Source organism: Lithobates pipiens, unplaced genomic scaffold (genome assembly GCF_037356315.1).
Source record: "Lithobates pipiens isolate NorthernLeopardFrog02 unplaced genomic scaffold, aLitPip1_a1.2 Scaffold_67, whole genome shotgun sequence".
In the NCBI taxonomy this organism is placed as follows: Eukaryota; Metazoa; Chordata; class Amphibia; order Anura; family Ranidae; genus Lithobates; species Lithobates pipiens.
In genome coordinates, this window is record NW_027507889.1 from 1319604 (window position 1) to 1333807 (window position 14204).

At 46.3% G+C, this 14204-nt stretch overlaps 3 pseudogenes; all 3 read left to right on the top strand.

Moving 5' to 3' along the window:
* The first annotated feature begins 1286 nt into the window (after positions 1-1286).
* Positions 1287-1406, top strand: LOC143959158 (5S ribosomal RNA; annotated as a pseudogene).
* Positions 1407-1515: 109 nt separating this feature from the next.
* On the top strand, positions 1516-1644 carry LOC143959137 (5S ribosomal RNA; annotated as a pseudogene).
* Positions 1645-1753: 109 nt separating this feature from the next.
* On the top strand, positions 1754-1872 carry LOC143959148 (5S ribosomal RNA; annotated as a pseudogene).
* Positions 1873-14204: the final 12332 nt, after the last annotated feature.

Consider the following 14204-nt stretch of genomic DNA (forward strand, 5'->3'; position numbering starts at 1 on the left):
GTGCTTTGGGCGATGCGATGTGCTGGGGAGATGCGATTCGATGTGCTGGGGCCAATGTGATGTGCTGGGGCCAATGTGATGTGCTGGGGGCGATTCGATGTGCAGGGGTGATGCAATGTGCTGGGGGTTATGCAATTCGATGTTCTAGGGAGATGCGATTCGATGTGCTGGGGCGATGCGATGTGCTTGGGTAATGCGTTTCGATGCAATGTGGTGGGGCAAAGCGATTTGATGTGCTGATGTGATTCGATGTGTTGGGGGTGATGCAATGTGCTTTGGGCGATTTGATGCGCTGGGGCGATTTGATGTGCTGGGGGGGATGCAATGCGCGGGGGAGATGCGATTCGATTTGCTGGGGAGATGTGATGTGCTGGGGGCGATGAGATGTGCTGGGGCTATGCGATTCGATGTGCTGATGCAATTTGAAGTGCTGGGGGTGATGCAATGTGCTGGGGTGATGCGATTTGATTTTCTGGGGGAGATCCGATTTGATGTGCTGGGAGCGATTCAATGCGATGTGCTTGGGTGATGCGATTCGATGCGATGTGCTGGGGCGATGCGATGTGCTGGGGCGATGCGATGTGCTGGGGCGATGCGATGTGCTTGGGCAATTCGTTTTGATGCTATGTGGTGGGGCAAAGCGATTTGATGTGCTGATGTGATTCGATGTTTTGGGGGTGATGCAATGTGCTTTGGGCGATTTGATGTGCTGGGGCGATTAGATGTGCTGGGAGATGCAATGTGCTGGGGGAGATGCGATTCGATTTGCTGGGGCGATGCGATTCGATGTGATGATGCAATTCGAAGTGTTGGGGGTGATGCAATGTGCTGGGGTGATGTGATTCGATGTTCTGGGGGAGATGCGGATCGATGTGCTGGGGCGATTCAATGCGATGTGCTTGGGTGATGTGATTCGATGTTCTGATGCGATTTGATGTGTTGGGGTGATGCAATGTGCTTTGGGCGATGCGATGTGCATTCTAAGGAAAGAGCAAGATCCAAAAGGCATCGGTCAGCTAGCCCTCCCAGGCAGGTAAAGATGGTAAAGAGGGAATGTAGGGAGTGATGAACAGATAAACTGACAGCAACTGATGACAGCATCAGAAACCTGTTTCGCTAAACCTTTAAATTCTAATGTACTTTCATCAGCTAAAACATCTACAAATTCCATATTACTTTTCTACTCACCAAATATAAAACTCGTCAGTTTTCCCGCTGTCCACCGTCTTTCAACTTCTGTATATCTGAAATTCTCCGGTCTTTCACAATCAATCGATCGAATTTTCTTCTAGGTTCAATATCACCCTGAATGCGCACGATCTCGTCTGATCTCGGATGCTAAGCAGGGTCGGGCCTGCTTAGTGCTTGGATGGGAGACCTCCTGGGAATACCAGGTGCCGTAGGCTTTTTTTAAATATGTTGTTAGTGTAGACGACCTGTTTTATTTTTCTGCTTGTTTGCCAAGGTTGATCATCTTGACGTTTGTCAAGAGGGTTGAGAGTGGCCAGCAAGATCGCCTATGGCTACATCACCCTGAATGCTCCCGATCTTATCTTATCTCGTCTGATCTCGAATGCTAAGCAGTGTCGGGCCTGGTTAGTACCTGGATGGAAGACCGCTTGGGAATACCAGGTGCCGTAGGCTTTTTTTTTAATATGTTGTTGGTGTCGACAACCTGTTATATTTTTCTACTGATTTGCAGAAATGACCATCTTGGCGTTTGTCAAGAGGGTTGAGAGTGGCCAGCAAGGTCGCCTGCAGCCACATCACCCTGAATGCTCTTGATCTTGTCTGATCTCGGATGCAAAGCAGGGTCGGGCTTGGTTAGTACCTGGATGGGAGACCGCCTGGGAATAACAGGTGCCATAGGCTTTTTTGTAATATGTTGTTTGTGTAGACGACCAGATTTAATTTTTCTGCTTGTTTGCTGAGGTGATCATCTTGACGTTTGTCAAGAGGGTTGAGAGTGGACAAAAGTGATCAGATTTTTTTTTTTTAAAGGGACAATGCAAAAAAAGAAAAAAAAAGATTTTTTTTTAAAGCACCCCCCTCCCATCTTCGCATGCTTGCGCAGCAAAGAAAACGCTTACGTAAGTCACACCTCATATATAAATGGTGTTCAAATCACACATAAGGTATTGCCACAAACTAGATCTCCTCTGTAACTTTAACCTGGTAACCGTTACATTATTTTTAAAAGCGCTGTCTATGGAGATTTATTAAGTTCCTTAGTTTGTCGTCATTCCAGTAATGTTCACAAGCATGACATTGACATTAACTATCTATTTACTTGGCATAACATCATCTTTTACATTATAGAAAAAAATTTGGCTAACTTTATGGGGTTTTTTTTTCATAAAAGTGTATTTTTCCCCCCAAAAATGTGTTTGAAAGAGCACTGCGCAAATATCATGAGACAAAAAAAATGATTTCAACGATCACCAATTTATTCGCTAGGGTCTATGCTAAAAAAAAAAAAAATATATATATATATATATATATATATATATATATATATATATATATATATATATATATATATATATATATATATATATATATATATATATATATATATATATAGTAGGTGCCGCCATTTTCCTATAGGAGCGAGAGAGCGGCGATAATGTCTCGGGGGCATACCAGGCCCTTAGGTCCGGTAGGAATTTTAAGGGGAATCCCCTACGCCAAAAAAAGGCATGGGGTCCCCCTCAAAATCCATACCAGACCCCTATCCGAGCACGCAGCCCGGCCGGTCAGGAAAGGGGGTGGGGACGAACGAGCGCCCCCCCCCCCCCCTCCTGAACCATACCAGGCTCAACATGGGGGGTGCCTTGGGGAAGGGGGGGCGGCACGGCGCGGCCCCCGCACCCCAAAGCACCTTGTACCCATGTTGATGAGGACAAGGGCCTCTTCCCGACAACCCTGGCCGTTGGTTGTCGGGGTCTGCGGGCGGGGGGCTTATCGGAATCTGGGAGCCCCCTTTAATAAGGGGGCCCCCGGATAGCGTCCCCCCACCCTATGTGAATGAGTATGGGGTGCAATGTACTTTTAAGATCAGCCTAACTTCCTTATCCTTTGGATTACAAATTATAAAGGACCATCATAGCTAGCAGAAGAAAAGAAGATTAAAGAATGTTTACTATTAACAAGATCTTGCAACTAGCTATTAAAGTAGGGGGAGCTCCCTTGTGGTTTCACCTTGTAAAATTGTTGTTTTGCATTCATTGTTCTGTCATTTTACGTTAGGATGACAGTACAATTATTCTAACCACCTGTTTATCATAATTACAGTAAAGTATATTTATGGTTAAGTACTTCAATTGTGTGGAGTATTGTTTTCTCTCAGCAGGTGGAGCCATCGGGTGTCCTGGTAATAATACAGGTATATTATATTGTATTGTGGCGTTACCTCTCACCATTTCATTACACATTCATATTGCACCACAGCTGTGTCAAGGGGACTGAGTCAAGTCAAGGGGGGTTCATTAGCAAAGTGCAGGTGCAAATAAAACCAGCAGCTCCTTCAGGGGTTAGTGCTACATGGTAATGGGGGGAAAAAAAATCAAGCCATTTTTGTTCAACCCACTGGTTGAGCACAAAGAAACATTCTGATGTATGGACTGAGCTTACATGAAAGAAGAACTTAATTAAAACCAGCAACAGTTTAGACAATAAACACCTTGGTCAGGTCTATGTACAGTATATCTATGCATATTGTATAGAGTACAGGGATTAAGAGCAAGCAATAAACAAAACAGAGTACAGCAGTAAGGATAACTGCCACATTCACAACAGGGTTCTCCTTTACATCCATGTCTCTAAAGTCCCACCCAGTAGTGCACCTCAACCCTATATATTGTGGACCTATACCAGTCCTTAAGGATTAGCAGACTGTACCTCACTCAACCCTATATATTGTAGTACGCTATACCTTACCAGTCCTTAGAAGGACCTTTGTGGAACTAGTAGGTTGTGATTAGCAGACTGTACTTCAGTCCCTATACTCATATAAAGGACTGCTGCAGAATAGGGCAGCAGTCAGCAGTAGTGCACCTCAACCCTATATATTGTGGACCTATACCAGTCCTTAAGGATTAGCAGACTGTACCTCACTCAACCCTATATACTGTAGTACGCTATACCTTACCAGTCCTTAGAAGGACCTTTGTGCAGTGAATCTGGGATCGATAACTACAAGCATTCTTTTTTTATATGTGAAAATCTGACAATTCAGGACTCTTGAGACAATGGAGGCGAGGGAAGGTCAGGGTAGGCAAAGAAGAGGGTGCAGGAGATGATCACCAGCACCGTGATATAGAGCACTGACACCTGCACCGTGATAGAGCGATATGACACCAGCACCGTGACATAAAAAAAGAATGCTTGTAGTTGTCGATCCCAGATTCACCTCATACATGTGTTATGTCACGGTGCTGGTGTCATATCGCTCTATCACGGTGCAGGTGTCAGTGCTCTATATCACGGTGCTGGTGATCATCTCCTGCACCCTCTTCTTTGCCTACCCTGACCTTCCCTCGCCTCCATTGTCTCAAGAGTCCTGAATTGTCAGAATTTCACATATAAAAAAAGAATGCTTGTAGTTGTCGATCCCAGATTCACCTCATACATGTGTTATATGTGAAATTCTGACAATTCAGGACTCTTGAGACAATGGAGGCGAGGGAAGGTCAGGGTAGGCAAAGAAGAGGTGCAGGAGATGATCACCAGCACCGTGATATAGAGCACTGACACCAGCACCGAGATAGAGAGCACTAACAGCAGCACTGATACCAGCAACTTGCTGCTGGGCCCCAAAAATAGGACACCGCTCAACCTCTTCAAACAGGAGGGTACGGGCATATAGTACGGTGTGCTTTTTAGGTTGTGATTAGCAGACTGTACCTTACTGAACCCTATATACTGTAGTACACTATACCATACCAGTCCTTATAAGGACCTTTGTGGAACTAGTAGGTTGTGATTAGTAGACTGTACCTCAGTCCCTATACTCATAAAGGACTGCTGAAGAATAGGGCAGCAGTCAGCAGTAGTGCACCTCAACCCTATATATTGTGGACCTATACCAGTCCTTAAGGATTAGCAGACTGTACCTCACTCAACCTTATATACTGTATTACGCTATACCTTACCAGTCCTTAGAAGGACCTTTGTGCAAATAGTAGGTTGTGATTAGCAGACTGTACCTCAGTCCCTATACTCATAAAGGACTACTGCAGCAGAAGGGCAGCAGTCAAGTATAATATTCTTTCTATATTTGGAAGAAAAAATATTATACGTGTATAAGCCTATTACCATACCAGTCCTGAAAAGATCCTTTGTGGACCTAATAGTAACAGCTACTGATTAAACTGACTGTTCCTCACTGCCACACACAGCTTCCTGCCTGTCCCTATTTAAACTGACAAAACACAGGCTCCTGCAACAATAACTTGAATAGCACTCAAAACTATATCCTTTACTACTTTACCATACCAGTCCTGAAAAGGACTTTTGTGGACCTAATAGTAACAGCTAATGATTAAACTGACTGTCCCTGCTGCACACAGCGTCCTGTCCCTCTCTCAGCCCTGACAAAAGACAATCTGCAGCAACAATGACTTGAATAGCAGTGCCTCAAACCTATATCCGTGCCACCCATCCGTGCCATCTTATCTGTGCCCATCTTTGCCCATCAGTGCCTCCTTATCTGTGCCCATCAGTACTGCCTTATCTGTGCCTATCGGTGCCACTTTATCTGTGCCTATTAGTGCCGCCTTAACTATGCATATCAGTGCCCACCAGTGCAGCCTATCAGTGCCCACCAGTGCTGCCTCATCAGTGCACTTCAATGAAGGAGAAAAATTACCTGTTTGCAAAATTTTATAACAAACTATTAAACATGATTTTTATTTTTTTTTGCATCTTTTTTTGTTTGTTTAGCAAAAAATAAAACTCCCAGCTGTAATTAAATACCACCAAGAGAAAGCTCTTTTTGTGGGAAAAAAATGATAAAAATTTCATTTGGGTACGGTGTTGTATGACCGCACAATTGTCATTCAAAGTGCATCAGCGCTGAAAGCTGAAAATTGGTCTGGGCAGGAGGGGGGTTTAAGTGCCCAGTAAGCAAGTGGTTAAAGTGGTGCTCAGGCCAAAATTACACTTTTTAAATAAAAATACCCCTATAATACACAAGCTTAATGTATTCAGTAAAGTTTAATGGTTAATACAGCATTTTGAAAGTTTATAAACTAGCAGCAGACTGTGGCCATCTTAAGTGTGGGCATCTGAAGCCAGACCGTATTTCTTCCTGGATTTCAGCCTTGCAGATCTCGCACATGCTCAATGCTGCACAAGCAGTGTAATAAGTTTCAGGTCAGGTTTCCATGGCAACGGCAGTGTTAGAGGAAGTTGCCACCCATATCTATGCAAACCCCTCCTCCCTCCAGGAACCAGTAAATATACTGCATGTACAAGGAATATTATTCAGGAAACACACAATATATATACATCGTGTTCTGTACATATATACACACACATATCTACACTCAGTTGATACTTTTTTCTGTACTGCTTTTCATTTAAAAAGAAAAAAAAATAATTAAAAAAATAATAATCTCAGCAACACAATTCATTTATGCATCTAGACGTATTGAAGACGACTTTATGAAGTTCAAACTGTGCATATTAATTTTGAAAAATGGTGCTTGTGTTTTGGTGTTAGGCCCCTTTCACACGGGATGGATCAGTAATGATCCACCCCGTGATGATCCGCTTGCTCTGCGGGGATCGCTCTGTTGTCCCCGCTGAGCCGGAGGATAACAGGGCGGTCCCAGCACACTGTGCAGGGACCGCCCTGTCAGCTCTCCGCTCTCCTCTACGGGGGATCGGATGAGCACGGACCGTCTGTCCGTGTTCATCCGATCCGCTCTGCAGACGGATAGAAAAATAGGATTTTCCTCCGTCTGCAGAATCGGACAATTGCGGAGGCGAAAGATATCGGGTGTTTGCGGATGTTCATCCGCCGACACCCGCTATCCCATAGGAATGCATGTATGTCCGTACTTCATCCGCAAACGGATGGATGAAATACGCACATAATGTCCGCATGTGTGAATGGGGCCTTAGATGGGATGGTGGGAGTATTTAAAAAAACTGCTTATTTACAACTATTTGCACAAACAACTTTCTCTATGTTACATAGATAATCGGGTTAAAAATAAGAAAATATTCCCCCAGCACATCGCATCGCCCCCCTCCCAGTAAAATCGCATCGCCCCAGCACATTGCATCACAACGCCCCCAGCACATCAAATCGCATCTCCCCCAACACTTCTCATCGCATCGCCCAAAGCACATTGCATCACCCCCGACACATCAAATCACATCAGAACATCGAATCGCCTGAGATCACCTGGTAGTGCAAGGGAAATGGGACGTCCCTGTGGCGGGAGTAGTCTCCAATGTCTTAGAGCTGCGAGCAGTGTACTTAGCTCTGCTGAGTCTAAAATAACATCTATGGCAGAAACAAGTGCTATTGCGGCTAGACAACAGAGCAGCAGTTTCATATATATAACGGCAGGGGTGAACGCACAGCATCACATTATTAAAGGAAGTAGAGCCCATTATGTTATGGGCGGAAAGAAATTTGTTGGATTTAAAGGCAGTTTACCTTCCGGGCCGTTTGAACCAGCAGGCGGATCGCCTATCACGTTGTTTTCCAGACAGCAACGAGTGGGCAGTGCACCCATCAGAGTTTAGTTGGATCATGAGTCTGCAGAAGCCACTAGAAATAGATCTCTTTGCTTCTCCAATGAATGTGAAGCTGCCGAGATTTCCATCCCGTCTGCCTCATCCCCGTGCAGAAGCAGTAGATGCCCTCTCGAGTCCGTGGCGATGCGAGACCGCATATGCGTTTCCCCCCAGACCCTTGATCGCAAAGTTTTTAATCAGATTATCGATGGAGCCAGTCAGAGTGATAGCTATTCTGCCGTACTGGCCGAAGAGGCCGTGGTTCCCTTGGGCAGTGAACCTCAGCGTAGTCCCCGCCGGTCAAGATCCCAGTGTTCCCGCAGCTTCTCTCACAGGGGAAATTGGTGCACCCAGCTCCTCACCAACTGAATCTACATCTTTGGATCTTGAGCGGCAGAATTTCATTAGGATTCTCAGTGGTGGTGATTTCTACTCTCCTAAAGGCTAGGAAACCTTCCACGAACTTTATCTATTCTAAAATATGGAATACATTTAAAACATTTGCAGAAAGTAAGCAGTGTGACCCCACCACTCCGTCCACCTCAGTAGTTTTGGAGTTTCTGCACAATGGTTTAGATCTGCGGCTCAGTTTAACCAGTAGAGACCCGCGCTATAGCCAAATGACGGCAACAGCGCGGACCTCCTTTGCCAGGACGATGTCTATTGACGTCGTCCCATGCACGAGCGGCCTGCGCGCCCCCTGAGGGGCACGCGTGGCGCGCTCTGTGATCGGCGAGTCTACGAGACTCGTCTGATCACGGATCCGAGCAAGGGGTCGATCCCGACCTCTTACCACGTGATCAGCTGTCAGCCAATGACAGCTGATCATGTGATACAACGAAGCCGGTAATCGGCTATCTTTCCTCCTCGCGCTGACAGCGCGAGGAGAAAAAAAAGAGCCGATCACCGGCGGCCGCGATCGGGACATCAGTCCCGATCACGGCCAGCTTACCAGTACCCACCTGCCCCCTGCCAGTGCCACCTCTGTAATAAAAAAGTGCCCCCCATCAGTGCCCATAGTGCCACCCAGCAGTGCCCATAGTGCCACCCAGTAGTGCCCACAGTGCCACACATCAGTGCCCACAGTGCCACCCATCAGTGCCCACAATCTGCCTCAACAACGGTGCTGCACTTCAGTGCCACATATCCGTGCCCATCAGTGTCACCCATCAGTGCCACCTATCAGTGCCACTTATCAGTGCCCATCAGTCCCATATATCAGTGGTACCTATTAGTGCCACAGATCTGTGCCCATCTTTGCCCATCAGTGCCGCCTTATCTGTGCCCATCAGTACTGCCTTATCTGTGCCTATCGGTGCCACTTTATCTGTGCCTATTAGTGCCGCCTTAACTATGCCTATCAGTGCCCACCAGTGCAGCCTATCAGTGCCCACCAGTGCCGCCTCATCAGTGCACTTCAATGAAGGAGAAAAATGACCTGTTTGCAAAATTTTATAACAAACTATTAAACATGATTATTTTTTTTTGCATCTTTTTTTGGTTTGTTTAGTAAAAAATAAAACTCCCAGCTGTAATTAAATACCACCAAAAGAAAGCTCTATTTGTGGGAAAAAAATGATAAAAATTTCATTTGGGTATGGTGTTGTATGACCGCGCAATTGTCATTCAAAGTGCATCAGCGCTGAAAGCTGAAAATTGGTCTGGGCAGGAGGGGGGTTTAAGTGCCCAGTAAGCAAGTGGTTAAAGTGGTGCTCAGGCCAAAATTACACTTTTTAAATAAAAATACCCCTATAATACACAAGCTTAATGTATTCAGTAAAGTTGGTCTGTAAACTAAGGTCTGTTTTGTTAGGTTATTACAGCATTTTGAAAGTTTATAAACTAGCAGCAGACTGTGACCATCTGAAGTGTGGGCATCTGAAGCCAGACTGTATTTCTTCCTGGATTTCAGCCTTGCAGATCTCGCACATGCTCAATGCTGCACAAGCAGTGTAATAAGTTTCAGGTCAGGTTTCCATGGCAACGGCAGTGTTAGAGGAAGTTGCCACACATATCTATGCAAACCCCTCCTCCCTCCAGGAACCAGTAAATATACTGCATGTACAAGGAATATTATTCAAGAAACACACACACACACACTATATATATATCATGTTCTGTACATATATACACACACATATCTACACTCAGCTGATACTTTTTTCTGTACAGCTTTTCATTTAAAAAGAAAAAAAAAATAATTAAAAAAATAATAATCTCAGCAACACAATTCATTTATGCATCTAGACGTATTGAAGACGACTTTATGAAGTTCAAACTGTGCATATTAATTTTGAAAAATTGTGCTTGTGTTTTGGTGTTAGGCCACTTTCACACGGGATGGATCAGTAATGATCCGCCCCGTGATGATCCGCTTACTCAGCGGGGATCGCTCTGTTGTCCCTGCTGAGCCGGAGGATAACAGGGCGGTCCCAGCACACTGTGCATGGACCGCCCTGTCAGCTCTCCGCTCTCCTCTATGGGGGATCGTCTGTCCGTGTTCATCCAAACCGCTCTGCAGACAAATAGAAAAATAGGATTTTCCTCCGTCTGCAGAATCGGACAATTGCGGAGGCGGACGATATCGGGTGTTTGCGGATGTTTATCTGCCGACACCCGCTATCCTATAGGAATGCATGTATGTCCGTACTTCATCCGCAAACGGATGGATGAAATACGCACATAATGTCCGCATGTGTGAATGGGGCCTTAGATGGGATGGTGGGAGTATTTAAAAAAACTGCTTATTTACAACTATTTGCACAAACAACTTTCTCTATGTTACATAGATAATCGGGTTAAAAATAAGAAAATATTCCCCCAGCACATCGCATCGCCCCCCTCCCGGTAAAATCGCATCCCCCCAGCACATTGCATCACAACGCCCCCAGCACATCGAATCGCATCTCCCCCAACACTTCTCATCGCATCGCCCAAAGCACATTGCATCACCCCCGACACATCAAATCACATCAGAACATCGAATCGCCTGAGATCACCTGGCAGTGCAAGGGAAATGGGACGTCCCTGTGGCGGGGGTAGTCTCCAACGTCTTAGAGCTGCGAGCAGTGTACTTGGCTCTGCTGAGTCTAAAAGAACATCTACGGCAGAAACAAGTGCTATTGCGGCTAGACAACAGAGCAGCAGTTTCATATATATAACGGCAGGGGTGAACGCACAGCATCACATTATTAAAGGAAGTAGAGCCCATTATGTTATGGGCAGAAAGAAATTTGTTGGATTTAAAGGCAGTTTACCTTCCGGGCCGTTTGAATCAGCAGGCGGATCGCCTATCAAGTTGTTTTCCAGACAGCAACGAGTGGGCAGTGCACCCATCAGAGTTCAGTTGGATCATGAGTCTGCAGAAGCCACCAGAAATAGATCTCTTTGCTTCTCCAATGAATGCGAAGCTGCCGAGATTTCCATCCCGTCTGCCTCATCCCCGTGCAGAAGCAGTAGATGCCCTCTCGAGTCCGTGGCGATGCGAGACCGCGTATGCGTTTCCCCCCAGACCCTTGATCGCAAAGTTTTTAATCAGATTATCGATGGAGCCAGTCAGAGTGATCGCTATTCTGCCGTACTGGCCGAAGAGGCCGTGTTTCCCTTGGGCAGTGAACCTCAGCGTGTTGTATGACCGCGCAATTGTCATTCAACGTGCATCAGCGCTGAAAGCTTGAAAATTGGTCTGGGCAGGAGGGGGGTTTAAGTGCCTAGTAAGCAAGTGGTTAAAGTGGTGCTCCGGCCAAAATTACACTTTTTAAATAAAAATAACCCTATAATACACAAGCTTAATAATGTATTCAGTAAAGTTGGTCTGTAAACTAAGGTCCGTTTTGTTAGGTTAATACAGCATTTTGAAAGTTTATAAACTAGCAGCAGACTGTGGCCATCTTTAGTGTGGGCATCTGAAGCCAGACTGTATTTCTTCTTGGATTTCAGCCTTGCAGATCTCGCACATGCTCAATGCTGCACAAGCGGTGTAATAAGTTTCAGGTCAGGTTTCCATGGCAACGGCAGTGTTAGAGGAAGTTGCCACCCATATCTATGCAAACCCCTCCTCCCTCCAGGAACCAGTAAATATACTGCATGTACAAGGAATATTATTCAAGAAACACACACTATATATACATCGTGTTCTGTACATATATACACACACATATCTACACTCAGTTGATACATTTTTCTGTACAGCTTTTCATTTAAAAAGAAAAAAAAATAATTAAAAAAATAATAATCTCAGAAACACAATTCATTTATGCATCTAGACGTATTGAAGACGACTTTATGAAGTTCAAACTGTGCATATTAATTTTGAAAAATGGTGCTTGTGTTTTGGTGTTAGGCCCCTTTCACACGGGATGGATCAGTAATGATCCGCCCCGTGATGATCCGCTTGCTCTGCGGGGATCGCTCTGTTGTCCCCGCTGAGCCGGAGGATAACAGGGCGGTCCCAGCACACTGTGCAGGGACCGCCCTGTCAGCTCTCCGCTCTCCTCTACGGGGGATCGGATGAGAACGGACCGTCTGTCCGTGTTCATCCGATCCGCTCTGCAGACGGATAGAAAAATAGGATTTTCCTCCGTCTGCAGAATCGGACAATTGCGGAGGCGGACGATATCGGGTGTTTGCGGATGTTCATCCGCCGACACCCGCTATCCCATAGGAATGCATGTATGTCCGTACTTCATCCGTAAACGGATGGATGAAATACGCACATAATGTCCGCATGTGTGAATGGGGCCTTAGATGGGATGGTGGGAGTATTTAAAAAAAAAAAACTGCTTATTTACAACTATTTGCACAAACAACTTTCTCTATGTTACATAGATAATCGGGTTAAAAATAAGAAAATATTCCCCCAGCACATCGATCCCCCTCCCCGTAAAATCGCATCGCCCCAGCACATTGCATCACAACGCCCCCAGCACATCGAATCGCATCTCCCCCAACACTTCTCATCGCGTCGCCCAAAGCACATTGCATCACCCCCGACACATCAAATCGGATCAGAACATCGAAACGCGTCGCCCCCAACAGATCGCATCCAATCGCATCACCCAAGCACATCGCATTGAATCGCCCCAGCACATTGAATCGCATCTCCCCCAGAACATCGAATCGCATCACCCCCAGCACATTGCATCACCCCCAACACTTCGAATTGCATCAGCACATCGAATCGCATCGCCCCAGCACATCTCATCACCCCAGCAAATCGAATCGCATCACCCCCATCACATTGCATCTCCCCCAGCACATTGCATCACCCCCAGCGCATCGAAATGCCCAAAGCACATTGCATCACCTACAACACATCGAATCGCATCAGCACATCGAATCGCTTCGCCCCACCATATCGCATAGAAATGCATAGCCCAAGCACATCGCATCGCCTCAGCACATCGCATCGCCTCAGCACATCGAATCGCATCTCCCCAGAACATCGAATCGCATCTCCCCCAGCACATCGAATCGCCCCCAGCACATTGCATCACCCCAACACATCAAATCGCATCAGAACATCGAATCGCGCCGCCCCCAACACATCGTATCAAATCACATCACCCAAGCACATCGCATTGAATCGCCCCAGCACATCAAATTGCATCTCCCCAGAACATCGAATCACATCACCCCAGCACATTGTATCACCCCCAACACTTCGAATTGCATCATCACATCGAATTGCATTGCCCCAGCAAATCGAAACGCATCTCCCCCAGCACATTGCATCTCCCAGCACATCGAATCGCCCCAGCACATTCGAATCGCCCAAAGCACATTGCATTACCCCCAAAACATCGAATCACATCAGCACATCAAATCGGTTGGCCCCACCACATAGCATCAAAACGCATTGCCCAAGCACATCGCATCGCCCCAGCACATCAAATCGCATCACCCATCGCATCGAATCGCATCACCCAAGCACATCGCATTGAATCGCCCCAGCACATCGAATCGCATCTCCCCCAAAACATCGAATCGCATCACCCCAGCACATTGCATCACCCCCAACACTTCGAATTGCATCAGCACATCGAATCGCATAGCCCCAGCACATCTCATCGCCCCCAGCACATCACATCTCCCCAGCAAATCGAATCGCATCTCCCCCAGCACATTGCATCTTTCCCAGCACATCGAATCGCCCCAGCACATCAATTCGCCCTAAGCACATTGCATCACCCCCAACACATCGAATCACATCAGCACATCGAATTGCCTTGCCACACCACATCGCATTGAAACGCATCACCCCAGCACATCGCATCGCCCCAGCACATCGAATCGCATCTCCCCAGAACTTCGAAACGCATAACCCCCAGCACATCGCATCTCCCCAAAACACATTGCATCACCCGCAACACATCAAATCGCATCGCCCCCACAGCACATCACATTGAATCACATCGCCCCAGCACATCGCATCGCCCCCAGCATATCACATC